At 40.4% G+C, this 19,781-nt stretch overlaps 1 protein-coding gene across 3 annotated transcripts in view; it reads right to left on the bottom strand.

The window, feature by feature from the left end:
- The window catches only part of GATAD2B (GATA zinc finger domain containing 2B), an 83,972-nt gene that overhangs the window by 63,460 nt on the left and 731 nt on the right, over positions 1-19,781 (bottom strand). Inside the window, exon 2 of one of the 3 annotated variants that reach the window (XM_073807198.1) lies at positions 9,485-9,543. The exons of the other annotated variants lie outside the window; for them this stretch is intronic. The gene's annotated coding sequence lies outside the window, so the exon portion shown is untranslated. The remainder of the gene's footprint in view (positions 1-9,484; positions 9,544-19,781) is intronic. 3 annotated transcript variants of the gene reach the window in all.

Genomic DNA, 19,781 nt, shown 5'->3' with positions numbered 1-19,781 from the left:
CTATATCTTACTTGTACATCCATAAATTTCTTAAGAAAAAAAAAAAAATGTCATCAGACCAGATATTTTATGCTTCATTGCTTTTTATATCCAAGGCAACAGTATTAAGATCCCTTTTTGAAGGGTCTTTTAAAAAAGAAAAATTCATTAACCAAACATTTCCAGTTGAATAAAAAATACTGTAGCTATGGCTTTGAAAACTAAAACAATATCGCTTAAAACACTTTTTATAAGGAAGAAAAAATGAAGAGCACTGATTTTATTTTTCCGTTTCTTCTAATATAATGAGAGCAGAACAGTCTTATGTAACCTGGGGAGAATGTGAACAAGACAGTTACCTCAAATAGGATTACTGGACTTTTGGCGCTGAATGTCTCAGACTACCCAATGGAGTGCAAGGGAAAGATTAACGTTTCTCAGGGAAATAAGTCATGACGTTTTTACAAATAATCAAAATTACATCATGTTGCCCTGAAGTGGAAGTATCTGCATAAGAAAAATTTCTTCTGTAGGGACCTAGCACTATGTCTTTAAAAAACACCAACTAAACTGCAATGGATTCAAAACACCACTACTGCTATATAGGTTAAGTTCCCAAAACTAAACACTTGGCCAAAGTTTAATACACCTAAATGTAAAAGAAGGATTACTGAAAGAGATGTCCCTACTTCAGTGACTTTGTATGTTTGCATATTCAAATATTACATTCCTTTAAAATGCTGCTGCTCTACTGAAAATTGTCGGAAATAATAAACAATAAGCTACCAAAACACCAATCCCAAATCACAAAGCTCTGGTAGGTATTTAAAACTGTCAAATATCCAAGGTTATCAGGAACTTTAATAATAAGCAAGTTAAGGAGTGATTCAAAGGGGGAAAATACATTAGACTTAGACTTACTCAAGAAGATGAGACTACTACTGGGCAACCTTTTTTTTTAAATTTTAAAATATTTATTTACCTATTTATTTATTTAGGTTGTGCTGGGTCTTAGCTGCAGCACGTGGGGTTGCAGCATGCGGGGTATTTGTTGTGCCATGAGGGCTCTTTAGTTGCAGCATGCGGACCTCTTAGTTGTGGCATGCAAACTCTTAGTTGCAGCACGCAAACTCTTAGTTGCAGCACACGTGTGGGATCTAGTTCCCTAACAAGGGCCCCCTGCATTGGGAGCACCGAGTCTTACTCACTGGACCACCAGGGAAGTCCCTGGGCAACCATTTTTAAAACTTCCATGAAAGTCAACATCCGGCTGACTTTTCTTTGATTTGTATGTTCTTTCAAAAAACACAATCTGGGGATAACTACCTCCAACTTATTACAAGTATTCACCAAATAGCAGCTCATCTGCCCAGTTATACCACCATTATTCTAGGAAAAGAATTCATCTATACCACAGATTGGCCTTTTTCTGTAGAGGGCCAGACAGTAAATATTTTAGGCTTTGAGGGCCATATCCTTTTTTTTTTTTGCGGTACGCGGGCCTCTCACTGTTGTGGCCTCTCCCATTGCGGAGCACAGGCTCTGGACGCGCAGGCTCAGCAGCCATGGCTCACAGGCCCAGCCGCTCCGCGGCATGTGGGATCTTCCCGGACCGAGGCACGAACCCATGTCCCCTGCATCGACAGGCGGACTCTCAACCACCGTGCCACCAGGGAAGCCCAGGGCCTTATCTCTGTTGTGACTATTAACTCTGATATTGTAGCAGTGTGAAAGCTGTCATCGACAATATGTAATAAGGGTGATAATTTCCAATGAAACTTTATTTATGGACACCAAAATCAGAATTTTCTATAATTTTCACATATCATGAAATATCCTTCTTTTGATTTTGTTCAAACATTTAAAACCATAAAAAGCATTCAAAATTCTTAGCTCATGGACTGGACAAAAACAAGCAGCAAGCAAAATCTGGTCTACCAGCCCTTAGTTTTGCTGACTCCTGATCTATACTTCTCATTTACTTTTTTTTTTAAAATAAATTTATTTATTTTACTTTCAGCTGTGTTGGGTCTTTGTTGCTATGCGCGGGCTCTCTCTAGTTGCGGCGAGCGGGGGCTACTCCTCATTGCAGTGTGCAGGCTTCTCAATGCGGTGGCTTCTCTTGTTGTGGAGCACTGGCTCTAGGTGCATGGGCTCAGTAGTTGTGGCTCGTGGGGTCTAGAGCACAGGCTCAATGGTTGTGGTGTATGGGCTTAGTTGCTCCGTGGCACATGGGATCTTCCCAGACCAGGGATCGAACCTGTGTCCCCTGCATTGGCAGGCGGATTCTTAACCACTGCACCAACCAGAGAAGTCCCCCTCTCATTTATTTTTTTTTCAATTTATTTATTTTATTTATTCATTTTTGGCTGCATTGGGTCTTCGTTGCTGCATGCGGGCTTTCTCTAGTTTCCGTGAGTGGGGGCTACTCTTACTTGCGGTGCGCGGGCTTCTCATTGCAGTGGCTTCTCTTGTTGCGGAGCAGGGCTCTAGGCACGTGGGCTTCAGTAGTTGTGGATTGAGGGCTCTAGAGCGCAGGCTCAGCAGTTGTGGCACACGGGCTTAGTTGCTCCCCGGCATGTGGGATCTTCCTGTACCAGGGCTCGAACCCATGTCCCCTGCATTGGCAGGAGGATTCTTAACCACTGCGCCACCAGGGAAGCCCTCTCATTTACTTTTATTAAACACTTCAAATTCACAAAAAAGTGTAGAGAATAATATAACAACCATTTACTTATCACACTAGCTTAAGAGATATAACATTACAAATAAAACTGAAGCTAAGGGCTTCGCTGGTGGCACCGTGGTTGAGAGTCCGCCTGCCAATGCAGGGGACGCGGGTTCTTGCTCCGGTCCAGGAAGATCCCACATGCCACGGAGCGGCTAGGCCCGTGAGCCATGGCCACTGAGCCTGCGCGTCCGGAGCCTGTGTTCCGCAACGGGAGAGGCCACAACAGTGAGAGGCCCGCGTACCGCAAAAAAAAAAAAAATAAAGCAAAAAAAACAAAACTGAAGCTAAGTATTCCAATCCTATTTCTCTCTTCCTTTCCCCAAAGGTAACCACTACACTGAATTTGTTTGTTTTTGTTTTTTTTCTTGCGGTACACGGGTCTCTCACTGTTGTGGCCTCTCCCGTTGCGGAGCATAAGCTCCAGACGTGCAGGCTCAGCGGCCATGGCTCACGGGCCCAACCGCTCCGCGACATGTGGGATCTTCCTGGACCGGGACACGAACCCGTGTCCCCTGCATCGGCAGGCGGACTCTCAACCACTGCGCCACCAGGGAAGCCCTGTGGGGTTTTTTAGTACTTTTACTTTATGTGTGCAGGTATAACTACATAAAACATATCATTTTGCAAGTTTAAAATTTTTATGGGATTATATAATATACATTTGTATATCACTTTGCAACTTACTTTTTTAACATTACCTTTGATAATTCATCCAGGTTGATACATGTAACTAGTTCATTCATCTTATATGGTATACAGAATGCCAACTATGGGATATCACAATTTAGTTTTCTACTTCCTGTTCACTCAACAAATTAATTACATAGTATATGGCAGGAATTGTTTTAGGTGCAAGGGCTACAACAGTGAATAAGGCAAAATTCTTCTCTCCATGGAGTTTACTCTGATAGACACTAGCACTTGCTCTTTACTGATATTACCTCTTTAAAAGTGAAGTCTCAAAAGTGACCCTAACCTAATTTTATCCAAAGCATAAAAGAAAGTGAAAAAAAAAAAGCCATCAATTTTACTTAGTAAATGGAAGAGAAATCCTTTCTCCTTCATTAAGGTTTGTTTAAAGATATTTCTTGCTAAGCTAAAAGAGATAAAAGAAAACTTCAAGAATAAATTTCACCCCAAATATCAAAATCTTTAAGCTTCCAACATCTTAAAATTAGAACCCAGGGCTTCCCTGGTGGTGCAGTGATTAAGAATCGCCTGCCAATGCAGGGGACACGGGTTCGAGCCCTGGTCTAGGAAGATCCCACATGCTGCGGAGCAACTAAGCCTGAGCGCCACAACGACTGAGCCTGCGCTCTAGAGCCTGCGAGCCACAACTACTGAAGCCTGTGCACCTAGAGCCCGTGCTGCACAACAAGAGAAGCCACCGCAATGAGAAGCCCACACACTGCAACAAAGAGTAGCCCCTGCTCACCGCAACTAGAGAAAGCCCGCATTCAGCAACGAAGACCCAAAACAGCCAAAAATAAATAAATAAAATAAATTTATTAAAAAAAAAAATAGAACCCCATTCACAGTTGCCTTCATTTAGACTTACACTACAAACAGGGAGTACTCATGATAAGACATCTGGAGCTTCCAGTTTCTGTTCCTCTTCATTTCCCAAAACCAGTGTCAAGCAATAAGGAAGATAAAGATCAGCAGTGGATCTAAATCTTTTGGTCAACAGAAGGAAATATTATAGTAATCCAAAACTTAATAGAACTGATATTAACAGGCCTAAAAGACAAGTTTTGCTCCTTGGAAATAAAATGACAGACTTCTTGAGTAGGAATTAAACAAGACATCACCACCAACAATAATAAATTAATGAAACAGTCTCCAATGCTCTTTTAATTCCAAAGGAGATGGTAACTTTGAACACATCTCATACCCTTGAATTAGTCAAATTTCCTATCACTGCTTAAGGATGTGTACGAAAACTAAGTTTGTTTCATTTTACTGCTGCCAGTAGGCCATGAATGTGGGATAAAATAAAGAATGTATGTAGGGTGATGGTACCACCAAAGGTAATCCTCTACTCTGGGCAAGTGAAGGCCTACTAATAAGTTCTAAGTTCACTAAACAAAATTTAAATCTATTGAATAAAACGAATCACCTTCACCCTAAAAACAGAGAAATGCGATGAAGAAGAAGATAAATAACTGAACAATGAGCAGAAAACTAGTTGGAAAGGAAATGAGTCGTAAGAGGCATTTGGTCTTATTTGTCTTAACATCCCCATTCCCTAAAAACTATATAACCCTGCTGATTTAGCAGTGTTTGGCTTTCTGCCTCTGCCTACTGGGAGTTTAACAAGAACTCCAGTAAGGAGTTTCCATGAGAACAGTCAGCTGGGAACTATATATGCGCCTTATTCCTGAAGTCGTCCTGATTTTAAAAGATTGTGGTGACAAGAAATCAACTTGTCAAAACTTTTACATTTAGACTGACAATTGAGAGGTTTGAAGGACATTTCAAAAAAGTAAAATTTGCTTCTAAAATGCATACCCCTCTTCCCAACAACTGGCTACAGTTACATGGCCAATAATCAAAATCCAAAGATATCTGCATTTAAGGAAGGAAATTCTAATAAGGCACAAAAGTGCTTTCAAAGGCACTTGAAGACAGTACTCATCACTGTCCAGCCACACTACTTCCCTCAAATTTAGATTTAAATTGAGTTGTTTTAGAAACTCTCATAGCCTGTTGGTGTGAATATATTAAATATAAATACAAATTATTGGAAGATAATTTAGTATCTAACAAAATTTTAAATGTGCATGCCCTTTGGTCTAGTAATTGTATGTCTAGGAATTTTACCTACAGATATACTAAAATGTATAAAGATGTATGTAAGATGTTTCACTGGAACCCTGGTTATGACAGTATTCCCACACACTGGAAACACCCTAAATGTTCCTCAGAGGGGACAGATTAAGTACAAATTAAAATATATCCATACAATGAAATATTGCACAGCCACTAAAACAATGACAAACATTGTATAATACACACACACACACGAAGAGTACAGCATAATGCTCAACAATTTTTTTTTTTTTTTTTTTTGCGGCACACAGGCCTCTCACTGTTGTGGCCTTTCCCGTTGCAGAGCACAGGCTCCGGACACACAGGCTCAGCGGCCATGGCTCACGGGCGTAGCCGCTCCGCGGCACGTGGAATTTTCCCGGACCGGGGCACGAACCTGTGTCCCCTGCATCGGCAGCCGGACTCTCAACCACTGCGCCACCAGGGAAGCCCCAATACTCAAGAATTTAAGCGTAACAGTCAAACTTCCTGATTTTGTGTCCCAGCTCGTTTACTGACTAGGTATGTGACCTTAGGCAAATCACTTAAGCTCTCTGTGCCTCAGTTTTTTTAATCTGTAAAATGGGAATGATGACAACGTCTACCTTTAGAGTATTGTGAGGATTAAACAAGTTAATTAATGTGAAGTGCTTAAAATGGTGCCTGCACATAGAAAAGCCCAGTAAATGTTAGTTATTACTAAAAACATATCCAAGGGAACTCCCTGGCGGTCCAGTGGTTAGGACTTGGAGCTTTCAGTGCCGTGGGCATGGGTTCAATCCCTGGTTGGGGAACTAAGATCCTGCAAGCCGCACAGTGCAGCCAGAAAAAACAAAAACAAAGAAACCACATATCCAAGGTATTAAATGGACATGGGCAAACAATTACAATGGCTAAAACTAAAACAACAGAAGTTGGGAAAGACACAGATAGATGGAATAAAGAGAGGTTTTGAAAATAGAATTTTCAGGATTTGGTAAGCTTAACTCACACTCTGACCCAAGCTGTAAAAGGTGCTGATATGTTGTTCCTCCTATGCTGGTTACTTAATTTATAAATACATTGTATCTAGTATTGCAGTTATTTTAATACCTGTCTTCTCTTCTGTACTATGTATCTTCTTGAGGACTGAGGCTGTATCATTTATCTTTACATACTCTACAACACCTATGTGTATGTCTTTTACACAATAGGTGTACAATAAACACCTAATACCTATGAATGTTCATATGAATATATGAATGGTCAGGCTTTTTCAGTTCCCCACAACCAGCCGATTTAAGTGGTTACAAAGTAAACAGAGCTCATGGAAAAGAGACCCAAGTTTTCTCTTTAACTGTCATTTTCTTAAACCAAACCAGTCTAGGAGAGAGAAAACCACCTGGGGTCTATACTCCAGGAAATGGAAAAATAACCCTGTTATCACTGATCAGGGCCTAGGATTTTCTGACATAATTTGGGATTTAGGATTACCGATGAAATTACAAACAGACTTTATGAACTACGTAATCAGCATTCCTACAATAAGTTTAATAACCTAGCAGTACTCGAATTATGTTTACTCAATGCTGACTAAGAGAATAATAGCAATGAAAGTTATTAAAGAGCAAGACCTGCAGGCAATAGGAAAGGTATACAGCCATAAAGTCGAATATTCTTTCCCAACGAAGTTCTGGTATCCATGAAAAGATTTTCACCCTTAAAATTTTCATTTAAAGAATAAGTAAATTCTCTACATATAGATTTGAAAAAAATCTCCTATGTTATTAAATGAAAAAAAGCAAGACGTGGAAAACTATGCCATCTTTTGCGTAAAAAGAAAAACTAAAAATAAACTCACATTTGCTTGCATATATATAAAAAACTCTGAAATGATAGAAAAGAAAGGAATAACAATGATGGGGCTTAAAACTAAGCAGCTGAGGGCTTCCCTGGTGGTGCAGTGGTTGAGAGTCCGCCTGCCGATGCAGGGGACACGGTTTCATGCCCCGGTCCGGGAAGATCCCACATGCCGCGGAGCAGCTAGGCCTGTGAGCCATGGCCGCTGAGCCTGCACGTCCGGAGCCTGTGCTCCACAATGGGAGAGGCCACAACAGTGAGAGGTCCACATACAGCAAAAACAAACAAACAAACAAACAAAAAAACTAAGCAGGTGAGAAACAATGATGAAAAACTTTTCACTGTGTATCTTGATTTTTTTTTTAATTTGAACCAAACTTTTAACAATAAATAAAATGTTCCAACCATAACAAACAAATACATTTACAAGAACGAAAGCTATTTGGAGTAACCTTGTTTCTAATACCATAGAGAAAAATACTGTGATCCAAGGAGCTAGGTGAAATTAAAACTCTCCGTGATAGGAATCAGCTGCCACATTATAGTAACAGCATCCCATTCAGTTTAGTTTTATACTGTTTGGCCCAAAATAAAAAAGGACGTGAACAGAAAAACCCAGTCTAAAATTCATATGGCATCTCAAGGGATCCCAAATAGCCAAAACAATCTTGAAAAAGAAGAGGAGTCAGAGGACTTACACCCCCTGACTTCAAAATTTACTACAAAGCTAGAGTAACTGAAACAGTGTGGTACTGGCATAAAGACACATACAGATGAATGGAACAGAACAGAGACTCCAGAAATAAAGCCTTGCATATATGGTCAAATGATTATCAACAAGGGTGTCAAGGCCATTCAATGGAGAAGGGACTGTCTTTTCAACAAATGGTGCTGGAAAAATGGGATATCCACATGCCAAACAATAAAACTGGACCCTTACCTTAGAGCATATACAAACATTAACTCAAAATGGATCAAAGACCTAAATGTAAGAACTAAAAGTATAAAACTCTTAGAAGGAAACAGAGGAGGAAAAAGCTCATGACATTGGAGTTGGCAAAAATTTCTTAATACAACACAAAAAAATAGGCAACAAAAGAAAAAGTAAACTGGATCTCATCAAAATTAAAAATTTTGGGGACTTCCCTGGTGGTCCAGTGGTTAAGACTCCGTGCTCCCAATGCAGGGTGCCCAGGTTCGATCCCTGGTGAGGGAACTAGATCCCGCATGCCGCAACTGAAAGATTCCGCATGCCGCAACTAAGACCCGGTGCAGCCAAATAAACAATTTTTTAAAAAATTAAAAATTTTTGTGCATCAAAGGACACTATCAACACAGTAAAAGAATAACCCACAAAATGGGAGAAAACATTTGCAAATCATATATCTGATACAGGATTAATATCTAGTATAAGGAACTCCTACCACTCAACAAGAAGAAAACAAACAACCCAATTAAAAAATGGGCAAGGCCTTGAATAGACACTTCTCTACAGAAGATATATGAATGACCAATAAGCACATAAAAAGATGCTCAAAATCACTAATCATTAGAGAAATGCAAATCAAAACAATGAGATACCACTCCATAGCAATTAGGATGGCTTTTATAAAAACAAAAATTAAAAAAAAAAGAAAGAAAATAGCCAAGTGTTGGTAATAAGAACATAGAGAAATTGGAATCCTCGTACACTGCTGATGGGAATGTAAATGATACAGTCACTGTAGAAAACAGTATGACAGTTCCTCAAAAAATTAAACATAGAATTGCCATATGATCCAGCAATTCCAATTCTGGGTATACACCCAAAAGAATTTAAAGCAGGGACTCAAACAGATGTCTGTACACTCATGTTCACTGCAGCATCATACACAATAGCCAAAAGGTGGAAACAACCGAAATGTCCGTTGACAGATGAACAAATAAACAAAACGCGGTAAAGTGTGTGTATACACACACACACACACACACACACACACACACACATACATAATGGAATATTAGTCAGCCTTAAAAAGGAATGAAATTCTGACACATGCTACAACATGGATGAACCTTGAAGGCATTATGCTAAAATGAAATGAGCCAAACACAAAAGGACAAAAATTGTATGATTCTACTTACGTGAAGTCCTTAGAGTAGTCAAATTTACAGAGACAAAGTAGAATAGTGGTTGCCAGGGGCTAAGGGGAGGAATAACATGGAATTATTTTTTAATGGGTACAGAGTTACTATTTGCCAGGCAGAAAGAAGTTAAAGGTCTTACAACTAGTAAGCAGCAAAGTAGAAATTTGAACCTAGGACTTTCCAACTGCAGAGCTATACTTTTAAAAGTGACCAAAACTCTAGTTTAACCAAAGAAGGAAAGATTTCAACTAATTATGTAAAAATACCCCCAAGATTAGTACCAATACTAGACTATTTTCTCATATCCAGACACCAGAATTAAATGTATGCACAACACCAAGAATGGTTGGTTCTGAAGGAGAACAACAGAGAGTGCAAAGTTTTTCAGAATAACCAGCAAAACCTAATGTGACACTCTAGGCAACACATGAAAGATGTGCTAAGCAGCCCCAGTAACAACAAAATTAAAATGACCACTTTCAAAGGCTTCTTCAGATAATTCTTAAAGCTATAAAACAATGAGTAAAAATCTCACTGTTCTCCTCCAATACACCTCTGTACCATAAAAGTGCCCCTTACACAGTCATCTTCACACTCTCAACCAAACTGAATCTAGAAGACAGCAAAGAAGTCACACATAACTAGAGACACTTCTAAGTTTTAATTTTTGATACAACTTTATCATATTATATTTTACTCCCTCCTGTGAATATTATCAGGTATTCAGCCAGCCAGAATAGAAGGTTTAATCTGGAAATAGAAACTGCTCAGATTCTAACCTTGGTTATACTCTTCTGTGACATCTACCACTCTGTCTCTGACAAAACTGGGAACCTACAATTTAATACCAGATATATATCAAGACTTCGGTAGTATGAATGCAACAGTCAAAACAGTTCATTACAGATGGTACCCCTTCGTGTATAATAATTTATTAAATCTCAAAAAAAAAATTTTACACCACTATTTAAGCTAGAGACATCCTATTCCCTTGAACCCTCAAGGGTTTTCAAAGTTGCACTTGCTATTTTTAAGATGTCTCTGTCCACTGCAAGCACAGCTGTAAAAGATCCTTTTCCAGTCACCCATACTCCTTGAAAGCTTTCAGTTCAAATATTAATGCATTATACAGAACTCAACTGGGAAATAGCTCTCCAAGCAGAAGGTGAAGAGTTAAAAATGGAGGCTAATGAAAACTTAAGACTGAATCCTAGTGCAGTAAGAGACCCATATTCTGGGCTTCCCTGGTGGCGCAGTGGTTCAGAATCCGCCTGCCAACGCAGGGAACATGGGTTGGAGAGCTGGTCCAGGAAGATCCCACATGCCGCAGAGCAACTAAGCCCGTGTGCCATAACTACTGAGCCTGCGCTCTAGAGCCTGCAAGCCACAACTACTGAAGCCCGCGTGCCTAGAGCCCGTGCTCCGCAACGAGAAGCCACTGAAATGAGAAGCCCGCACACTGCAACGAAGAGTAGCCCCTGCTCGCTGCAACTAGAGAAAGCCCGCGCGCAGCAACGAAGACCCAACGCAGTCAAAATTAATAAATAAAATTAATAAATTTATATATTAAAAAAAGAGAGACCCATATTCTAGTTTCCATTCACTTGGCAGAAAATATCTGGATTTAATATACTCTTAAGAAAGCAAAACTTTCAAATTCACAATGCACTCAGACAAGGAACTCAGCAAGCATTCTTTACTAACTGAATTATAAAATGAGAAAAGAAGAGCATTAGAGTAACATAATAATTATTCATGGACACTACTACATGAGAAGAGTGTCATACTACTCACATCAGATTTCCATAGAATCTAATATAGGGTCTTCTAGCCAACCTGTCCAGGGCAGTAACAATACACATGACTAACTGCTTCAATCCATTTGATAGCAACAATCAATCTAGCCATATAAATGTTAAAGAGTGGTTAGAAAAGTGCCCCTCCCTCCAAAAGATGTTATTCTCTTGGGGAAATATTTTCAACGTTTTTCACTGGTAGCTCAACCTGTTTAGTGGTGCACACCATTCAGGTAACCTTTATGCCTTTAAAGAACATAGGACAAATTTCTCAAAGTTTTGTTTTAATTTCAAGACTAATGTATCATCTTTAAAGGACCGAAAAAAATCAAAGGTATTGTTCCTTCTTGCCTCTGATCCCCAGGTCTGCCTGCATGACTCACAGAAGAGAAAGAATGGGGGGCTTTACAGATTTCTTAGTGTGATACTACCATCTTTACAGAAAGGAAGGGTTTCTTGCTCCTGGCTCAAGGGATTCTGCTCACTCACAAAGCTGAAACCTTACTCTCCTGCTTCCTAGAACGTTAGATGAAAGAAGGTGGGGGCAGCAGCTCAGTAACAGTTATCCTCCTGAGAACTCACTAAAGGTGAGGGCCAAGCTGGATGAGCTGTGCCATTTGCCTTAGAAGATTCATATGGAAAAAAACCGCAGCCTCCGAACCAGTGAAGTTTCTAAAATATACCTAGTCTAAGGCCACCATACTAGTTCTCTGAAAAACCAGCACACTAAAGCAGTTAATTCCCTCATTCAAGAGTGACAACCCTTCAACAACAACAACAACAACAACAACCCATGAAGAACTACAGGGAAGCAGAGTATCAAGGTGCAGTACTGTCTTCTCGAAGAGATGCTCTTTCATGGTCAAATAAGCTCCAGAAGCTTTGCATCCTTTAGCCATTCTTTTACCACTCCTAATACACAATGTATATTTAGGCACGCAAGGCTCTGGGACATTATGTTGTAAAGAAATCTGCCTTAACTTAACGCAGAATTTTTCAAAACCCTATTTGACATTATATTTTCATATAAGACCTATTAATATTGAGGAAAACTTTCTTTTGTTTGTTTTGTTTTTGTAAAGGCAAAACAAAACTCTATAAGAAGCGTTAGGAGAATGGTAAGATCACAACTTTTGGAGTCAGGCAGAGTTGTTCAAATACTGGATTCATCACTTTTATTAATTTTTGAGATTCTAGCAAAATGACAACCTCTCTGGGAATTGAGTTTTCTCATCTGTAAAGTGATCATAATATCTCCCTCACAAGAGTTACTGTAAGAATTTAAATAGCATAAAGCCTTACACAAAGAAAGTGCTCAACAAATGAGTTTATATTTACATTTTAAAAATTCCCTTCAGGGACTTCCCTGGTGGCGCAGTGGTTAAGAATCTGCCTGCCAATGCAGGGGACACGGTTCGAGCCCTGGTCCAGGAAGATCTCACATGCCGCGGAGCAACTAAGCCCATGAGCCACAACTACTGAGCCTGAGCTCTAGAGCCCACGAGCCACAACTACTGAGCCCATGTGCCACAACTACTGAAGCCGGCACACCTAGGGCCCGTGCTCTGCAACAAGAGAAGCCACCACGATGAGAAGCCTATGCACTGCAATGAACAGTAGCACCTGCTCGCTGCAACCAGAGAAAGCCCCCATGCAAGAAACACCCAGCGCAGCCAAAAATAAATTAAATAAATAAATAATTTTAAAAATTCCCTTCAAGTTCCAAAAGTTGCAAAAATGCAATTTTTTAAAATCTGAGGGAAAAATTACAGAATCCATGACTGAAATGCTCCCTGAGAAGTGTAATTTCTCAGGATTTTGCAAACTTTTTAATCCACTGGACTGAGAAAGGCTTTAAATTTGCCACATTTAAGATGATATAGGGGGACTTCCCTGGTGGCACAGTGCATAAGACTCTGCACTCCCAATGCAGGATGCCCAAGTTCAATCTCTGGTCAGGGAACTATATCCCACATGCATGCTGCAACTGAGAGTTCAAATGCCATAACTAAGGAGCTGGCGAGCTGCAACTAAGGAGATGCCTGCCACAACTAGGACCTGGTGCAACCGAATAAATAGTATTTAAAAAAAAAAGAATGATATACAGGAACACACTACACCTACTGATAAAAATGGATATGAACAGAACACATGTTGTAGAAGAGTATTTATGGTTTCAGTGATAAAAAGGGCCTTACATGAATATAAATAAGAAAAAATGAGTTGTGAGAAAAGCTCAGCTTGTGTCAGTACATAATAACTAACAACTGTACAGTGTTTTAGCTTATAAAACATCTTTACATGCATAATCTCATTTGACTGACAAAGAGACCTAGTTAAACAGATAAAGCAGCTACTGATCCTCATTTCTACGCTGAGAAAACTATGGCTTGGAGACTTTAAGTGACTCAACCAAGGTCACACAGATGATAAAAAGAACCAAGACTCCAAACTTGTTCTTCTGCTCCCAGAACATAACAAATAGGGCATCTTCTAAATGTACGCAGCATTTTCTCAACCCACAGAATTATTCATATTTTAAAATACTTTTTGGGTGACAGGCACCATGATAGGCACTGGAGACACAAAAGTAAAAAGACATGCTATCTCTTTATTTCAGAATGTTGTCAGACCACTGGGGGAGACAAGCAATATTTATAAATTACAGTGAGATCAAAGAAGAAAGCATATCTAAGTCTCTTTGGGCAAGTCAAAGAAGGCTTCCCAGAGACAGCAGCATTTGAGATGAAATTTGGTAGCTGATCTGGGAACTAAAAGAACTGTATTTGGAGGACTTCCCTGGTGGCACAGTGGTTGGGAGTCAGCCCGCCAATGCAGGGGACATGGGTTTGAGCCCTGGTCCAGGAAGATCCCACATGTCACAGAGCAACTAAGCCCGTGCACCACAGCTGCTGAGCCTGCTCTCTAGAGCGTGCAAGCCACAACTACTGAGCCCGTGTGCCAAGAGCCCGTACTCTGCAACAATAGAAGTCACCGCAATGAGCAACCCACACACCGCAACGAAGAGTAGCCCCTGCTCACCGCAACTAGAGAAAGCCCGCACACAGCGATGAAGACCCAACGCAGCCAAAAATAAATAAATTTTTTAAAAAAAGAATAAAAGAACTGTATTTGCTCATGTATAAACTGTAAAGGGAGAAAAGTAAGGCTGGATAGAAAAACAAAGGTCAAGATTTACAAAGGGGCTTTGATATTATGCAGAGTACCTTTAAATGATTGGAAACTATTGAATACCTTTGAGAAGGCCAAGTAGAATAATCAGATCTCCATTAGACTATTCTGAAGAGAATATGATTGAGAGTTTAAAAGGAAACGACTAAAAACAAACAGAACTGTAAGAGATCATGGCAATATTCCAAATAAGAGTTGCTGTGGTCCTGAATTAGGAGACCCGCAACGGAGATACAGAAAAAAGGTATAGATTCAGAAATATTTGGAAAGTAATGGATAAGGGAGAGAGAGAGAATTGACAATGATGCTCTCATTTCTGGCTTAGGTGACTCAATGAATCACAAAATGGGAATAGATGATGAAAATGCTGAGCTTGAGGTACCAATGGAATACTGAGATGGATATGTCTAGCACAAAGTAGACAACTGGAAACAGAGGGCTGGAGTTTAGGAGATGTGATAATATATGTGAATATATATGAAGATTTTTTTCCATAATCAAGTGTTATTTACCATTTCAATGGGAAGGCAATCATTTTATCATCGTTATTTGTATAATGCTTCAAAGTTCAAAAAACATTTTAATATCCTGTATCATACCACATTTCATAGTTTTGTTATAAACAAATACGAAGTTTGGAAAAGTTATTATTATTCCTATTTGATCAAGAAATAGTTATTGAGTATTAACTATATGCCAAACACTGCACTAGGCATTAAACAAAACACCAGAGTAAATCCATGCTTTCACAGACCTTCCATCATACCAGGGGAATCAATAAGCAATAAATGTAACAAATAAGTGTGTTAGAAAGCTGTAATTGCTGTATGAAAAAGAAAGAACAGAGAAGGATTACAAGTGAGGGGTGGAAGCTAAAGGTGAAATTTTAAATAGGGGTAGGATAAAGTCTCATTGAAAAGGTGACATTTAAACAAAGGCTTGACTGAAGAAGGTAAGAAAATTAGTCATTTGTATTATCTCTGTGGGAAAAACTAGTTATTTCCCACTAGAGGGAATAACTAGTGCAAAGGTCCTGAGATAGAGTGTGGCTAATGCACTTAAGGAACAAGTCAATGTGGCTGGAATGGAGTGAGCAAAAGGGAGGATGACAGGAGATCAAAAAGAGAATAGGGAGAGGCAGATCATGTAAGACCTTAGAGCCCAAGGTAAAGACTGGCTTTTACTGTGCAAGAAACGGGAGTTCAAAAATTTGGAGGCTTGGGAATTCCCTGGTGGTCTGGTGGTTAGGACTCCATGCTTTCACTGCTGAGGGCCTGGGTTCGATCCCACAAGCCACGTGGCCAAAAAAAAAAAAAATTTAGGAGGTTTACCCAAAATCCTGTATCAAATAAATGGTAAAGCTAGGATTTGACCCGGGATTTCTAGACTCTCTACGCTTGTGTTCTGCTATTCCAATTTGCCACTTATTAGCCCACAAACTCCCTCCAAGGAAGTCTGAATTTAAATATCCTCAAGAAGCTAACTTTATAACTACCTTCTAGGTTAGAGATGCACAACCTCTCCAATTAACATTTCTAATCCCTCACAACCATAATGAGAATTTACTAATCCTAAAGTCTAATCTAAATCCTAATATCCAGCCTATTTTTTGGTAGATTACAAACTCCACCTTCCCCATAAATGAGACAAGATCAAGAAAGCTTTATTAGGAGGCTTAAAGCATGGCTTTCAGGTTCAAGTAACTGAATTACTTTTAAAAATGTATACTAGCCAGATGTGAAAAAAAAACAAGAGAATGACTCAGGAATGCCAAAGTATTGTCATTTTCCTTAATAGTTTACTGTTAGTATTAATAACAACTAAGTTCACATGTAGTCAAAGAAGCTTCTGCAATTATTATGACTCTTTAAGGTCTGGGATTTGACCATTTCATACCTCAAAATTAACAAAATATGTGTCCTCATTCATCTGTTGCTTTTGGTACAAGCCAGAACTCTTGATAGCGTCTTGCCGGTTGATGGCAACTTACGGCAAACACCAGAGGATTATGAGGGAGACATCAAACATTACTGAGATACCATCTAGAAGTATATCAGACTGGTTAAGCCCTTAATGACCCTGGGTCACTCCTTTTCTACTGAATAAACTCAAACCGTATAGGGATATTTCATATATCCATAAAAGAGAAGGTAAAAGATGGAACATGAAGAAGGAGCACTTCAAATCAAATCTACTCTTCAGAGGCTTTCATCACTACTACGCAAATATAGGAGGCTCTCTGCTTCATGGACTCTGGAGCCACCAAAATCCCCAATCAGTACCTACAGAAAAAACATCACAGGGATTACTGAAGATAAACTATATGGCTAACAGAAGCTTCCCCCCACCAAAGCCAGTTCTTTTCAACAGAAGCTGAATTTCCTTATGTATCCAATTCCCAGGATTGCTTGCTTAGCCAATGCAAGAGAACTGCAACTTCGTGTGGCACTGCCTGATAGGCTGGATTTTTCCTGAGCAAAAGGTGAACAGCTTTATGCCAGGACTAGATTTATAGTCAATCTGACTCTGTGTCTTTTTTTTCTTCCCCTCTAAACTGTCTCAGAAAATGCCTGGCTATTGTGCCTTAATATGTAATGAAGCAGAGCTTTAAGTACTGCAAGTGGTCTGGAGAAGAAAGTCCTTCAGTTCCAGTATGGCTCAAATCATGATTTATCGAGCAATTGTTTTAATCAACCAAAGCTGGTTTGGCTTTTCTCAATGAACTAAATGAGCATCCTGAGCTGAGTGCAGAGGGGCTACTTGTCAGCATGACTCCCAATGAGGTGGCTAACATGGAATAAGCTCCAGAGTCTAGAAACCAGGACAGCACAGCTGCTCTTCCCCTAAATATGCACCTTCAGCTTGATGGGTGGGGGAGGTAAGGAAGGAAGGAAGAATCAGTAAATTGAAACAAGAGGGACATCCCTGGTGGCACAGTGGTTAAGAAGCCGCCTGCCAATGCAGGGAACACGGGTTCGAGCCCTGGTCCAGGAAGATCCCACATGCCTTGCAGCAACTACACCCGTGCGCCACAACTACTGAGCCTGCGCTCTAGAGCCCACGACCCACAACTACTGAAGCCCACATGCCTAGAGCCTGTGCTCCACAACAAGAGAAGCCACCGCAATGAGAAGCCTGCGCACTGCAACGAAGAGTAGCCCTGGCTCTGGGCAACTAGAGAAAGCCCTCGCACAGCAAGGAAGACTCAACATAGCCAAAAATAAATAAATTAAATTAAATTAAAATAACAACAGGCCTAGTTTACATACAACATACGAGATAACGCTTAATCCAGAGGTCCCAGCAGAAGATTAGGATACTATTATTGACACACTGACTCTTCTTCCACACTGCTGTTCTCTAAACAAAACCCAACCTGGAGATCTGGGTGGGGGTGGGGGGAAGGTGGGGGTGGTGGGTGGTAAGGAGAGACATTAGTCCAAAAAAGGGGAGGCAGGCAGCACACAGACTTTTGAATGTACTTTTAAGACTGAAATTCAGAACAGAATTCTCACGTTTCCCTTCCCCACCACCCTACGGCCTTACGCTAAACACGGCAGTAAAAGTTACTGCCATAACTTACATCTGAAGTGCTGATCAGGGAACCTGGTTAACGTTGTTCCTAGACAAGTATTTGAATGTAGCCTCTATTCAGACCCTACTGGGACTGCCTCTAAACAGGAAGTTAACAGACATCACACATAGGCAGGGAAGGCAAACCACAGTGTCAAAAAGATGGATTCTGCTGTCAGCTACTCATCACTCTCACCTCATCAAAAGTGTTCTCAAGTCAGGAATAGGCAGGACAAAAGTCCATAAGCCTCACCTCTTCTCAAACTGGGTCACTCAGCCTAAAGGTCCAGCCTTCTGATTCCTGCTAATTAATACTTATCTACTTCATTCCTTACCATGATGACTACCACTGCCACTAGACTAAAAAACTATATTCCTCTTAAAACGGAACACAGTACTACCAAATCAGTACTCCCATTAACTCGTTATTTATACAGCCCACCTGCTTAAAAAGCCCAAGGAAAGACTATTCTTGACCCAGCCCATTCCAAAACAGTCAGAGACTGAATATCAGTCACAAAAAAGCAGCACCATTTCCAACAGGTGTGGGCCTTCGCTCAAAATATATTGAGCCTGTCCAAAGCACCACCTTTACCAGCTCCAGCAGTAGCCTCTTTCCCAACCAAGCACCAACAGAAATGCTACTACAGGACAATACCCTACCGAGACTGCTCCAACACCAAAAATATGAATCCAAATGGTTATCTCAAGGAAGAGTTTAAATCAGTGTATCAAAGAAGGAGCAGTAAAGTTAGCACTAAACTCCCAAATAGGATAATCTCCAACATACAGACAACAACATATAGACAGCCCGCTGCTGCAAGAAAACAACCAGAAGTCATCTGTACTGGGATGGGGACTGGATGGCTGGAGAACACAGGTGAGAGAGAGAGAGACTTCTTTTCACTTTGTATCACATGCATGCATTGTCTTTTTTAAAAATAATTTTGAGAGAAAAATGTTTTAAAAACTCAAAAGCATCAGCTCTTCTCCCAACACAGATCTGTTAAACCGGCTTTTACTCCAGCTGCTGCAAGTTCAAATCTCTTTCAGTCTGGCCTGAAAGCACTACTCTTTTCCTTTGCTGAAACACACTACGTTAAGCATCTCCCTGCTCTCTTCACACGCACACAAAAGCCCTCTAAATAATCATTTATTAGAAATGAGAAAACTGGTTCTCGGAAGGCTACCTGATTCTCCAGATGACAGCAGCAGAAAAGGCTGATAGCTAGCTCAGTTAGCATCCACATGCCACCCACCCACCATCAATGCCTCCATCTCCACTTCAGGGCCAGCCCTATGAACTAACACCTTGTGTGTAGAGGGAAGTTGATGCTAGGGAAGAATCCAAGGAGGCTACCATACCTTTATGAAGGGGAAAAGTGCCTGGGCCGGCGAATGGCACCGAAAGCTCTGCACTCATAGGAGTGGCTAGCTCCTTAGAGCAGGGAGGCAAAAAGTACTCTAAGTCCGGATTTGGTTTAGTAAAAGGTAAGTTCTAGTTCCATCGACCCTCAGGCCAGTGGGTCCCAGATCCAGTGGGTCCCAGAAGCCCGGCTGAAGAAAGGGGTAGTTTAGTCCCTACAGAAGACAAGTACCCACACAGGCTTAGACAATTCCCTTCTAAGGGAGGACGAGGGAACGGTGGACGATGAAATAAAGGAGTAAGGTTCTGCGTTCCAGATCCCTTCGCCTTAAGAAAGGTAATCATCCCGTGCTTCCTTCACCCTTAA

Source organism: Tursiops truncatus, chromosome 1, assembly GCF_011762595.2.
Source record: "Tursiops truncatus isolate mTurTru1 chromosome 1, mTurTru1.mat.Y, whole genome shotgun sequence".
Classification (NCBI taxonomy): domain Eukaryota; kingdom Metazoa; phylum Chordata; class Mammalia; order Artiodactyla; family Delphinidae; genus Tursiops; species Tursiops truncatus.
The sequence above is the reverse complement of the archived record's forward strand: the minus strand, read 5'-3'. Positions and strand labels throughout refer to the sequence as shown.